This window comes from Acanthopagrus latus, chromosome 4, assembly GCF_904848185.1.
Source record: "Acanthopagrus latus isolate v.2019 chromosome 4, fAcaLat1.1, whole genome shotgun sequence".
Lineage (NCBI taxonomy): Eukaryota > Metazoa > Chordata > Actinopteri > Spariformes > Sparidae > Acanthopagrus > Acanthopagrus latus.
Window position 1 is genome coordinate 9,024,146 of NC_051042.1, and position 2,706 is coordinate 9,026,851.

Here is a 2,706-nt window from a genome sequence, read left to right on the forward strand (position 1 = left end):
CTAATTTTTTCACGCCAAACTCGATTTATGATTTTTTTTTCCTTCTCAAGAGCAAACTTCAAATTACAAAGAAATTATTAAAAGCATTGCATTTATTTTAATACTATGATTTTAAACAAATTTGCCCTGCCATTGTAAACAGTGCAGCTTCAAACTCACTTGAAAAAATAAATAAAAGTCCATCCTTTTGAAAAGACTGTGTCCCTTTTTGATAAAATGCTTTTGTAAACAGAAATCTAACATGTCAGATTGCTTGCTATAAAAAGAGATCAGTTTCCATATTGGGATTCATAAAGTGTTAACATAACTTTTATTAAAAACTTAATTTTGCAAAAGGTGCCTTTGTTTACAAAAGAGTATTTTATATCCCTGAAGATATGTGAACTAAATTAAACATCTGCATGCATTGCATAGTAAACATCACATACTGGTAGATGTACAGGACATGAGGTGTGTGCTTGCTGTCTGTTTTACACATTTTTGACCAGGAAGACAAGCCTGTCTGCCTCCTCTGGCTTGAGTCAGTTCCGGTTGCGGCTTCGTAACACAAACCTGCGGAACAACACACACAGTAACAGCTATAACAACAAATATATACAATCATAAATACAAATAAGTAGCAACAATCAAAAGAACTAGTATAATAGAATGAAATATAAATAAAATAGAGAATCACATTTCTGAATTGCACAAATCCTTCATCACACAAATACAATAACACACTTAAGAGAGTGTCGTAATTATGCTACACTTTGTACAAGAAACACAAAATAAATATCAACCAACTTCTGGATATATTTTCCCCACTAACCAATGACTTTCTGAAGTATTGATGGTGGCAACGTCTTCCGTCACTGTCGTTTCTAGGGAATACAAAGTCAGATGTTACCTGACCCGGTCCCCTGGAATCCAGTTGTGTCCGAATTCTCACTGTCAGAACTGAGGGCCAGTTAGCAGGGTCAGTGGACAGAGGCTCATCCTCAGCAGGCGATTCTGCTCCATGCATTTCTAATGGAGAGCACAAGGGCATTAGTTTACACACATTATTCACAGCATTTATAGTGGGGGAACATCACACATACCCAGTAATAACAACATTATAAATCTGCAGGGATGCACACACACATTCACACACACACACACAGATGCGTGTTCACACACACACAAACACACTCACAGACATAGGTGCACACAAACTCACCTGAAGAATCTTGCTGGGGAGAAGTAAAGTTAAATGGGTCTTCATCCTCAGGATCAGACAGCATTTGTGGAGACGTGTGGCTGAGGAGGTAGATGGCTCATCATCCTGGCTAGTGGCAGAGGGTGCTCCAAAATATTTAAATAGTGCCCCTGCATTTGCATTAAAATACAACATATATGATCAATGCATAAATAGCACAATTAATTAAATTTGTTACTAAGAATAATTCATCCAACTTTTAGAACAGGAAACAAATAAATAACACAACCTCCTTGGTTAATGGCTAATATTATATACATGACTCAGAAATGACTCAGAAAGCTATATCGCAAAGTATCAGTGCAATATGCATCTTTTAGCTTACAGAATTGATAGTTCACTTTACTGTGCATGTTTGTTTGGTAATCCTTATCAATTTGTCTTAATTATATTCCCACATTAAAAATAACTAATAAAAATTCACAATAATGATATTATCCTACCATACCATGATATTATCCTACCTTTATCGCCTTGATTATATCCATTATAATTAGTATAAAACCTAATGAAGAGTCATTCCATCCTTATATGTGCATATATATATATATATATATATATATATATATATATATGTATTTCTGTATGTATATATATATATATATATGTATGTATGTATGTATATATATATATATATTATAAATTGATGAAACATTTCTGATCAATACTTAAATTACTTTGTACCAAAGGACAGCAAAATGGATCCCATTTGCAACAGTGCACAGAAATAGCAATATTATGAAAACATTTGAGACAGAACTCACCTTATGTGCAGTAATAGGGTAATAGGGTGCCCAAATTAATGCCAGTTTTATATCTACAGAATGGCGTCACACCAGGTGGACACCAGTTTTGCGGACAAAATGGAATGTCATATAGTTGTATAGTAATATAGTAGTGTCATAATTACTCTAAATGGGGACCTCAAGACTTATAACCTTTAGTTTCATTAAGTTAACACTACTATAGCATCTATACAAATATTTTTAAGTATTTAAACTTATTTTTCATTTAATTACAGTAGTTTTAAGATAAGCAACGCTACCCCAGATAGTCATGCCAGTGGACAAATGTCATGTTTAAAACAAAATATGTACATCTTTGAATTATAATGCTCATTAATTACAGATGTATTAGTTAAGGAAGATTAAACTGCACATAAAAACAGACATTTTAATGAAATATTATACATTTTTATTTATATTTGTCACAAAAATGCAAGCGTCACGTAAACCACCCATATATGTATATGTGTGTGTGTGTTGTATACATACACACTCACACACACACACACACACACACACACAGTGTCAAATTCTTGTTGTGAGCACTTGTGATGTTCAATTATACAGTGCTCAAATTGTGGACATTTACGATTTCAATCGTAAATGATTTCAATCGTAAATGTACGCATTGTACGCGGGTTTAATCAACTAAACAAGCTGTATTTAAAAAAACGGAAATAA

The 2,706-nt window shown here is 33.4% G+C and overlaps 1 long non-coding RNA gene across 2 annotated transcripts; it reads right to left on the reverse strand.

The window, feature by feature from the left end:
* Nucleotides 1-140: 140 nt before the first annotated feature.
* Nucleotides 141-1,679, reverse strand: LOC119018354. 2 transcript variants are annotated; one of them, XR_005074724.1, is made up of 3 exons: nt 1,202-1,679; nt 890-1,008; nt 141-552 (listed from the first exon to the last, which is right to left on the reverse strand). It is a non-coding gene; the product is annotated as an uncharacterized LOC119018354 (long non-coding RNA). The 2 variants fall into 2 exon arrangements; XR_005074723.1 differs by having other exon boundaries at nt 812-1,008.
* Nucleotides 1,680-2,706: the final 1,027 nt, after the last annotated feature.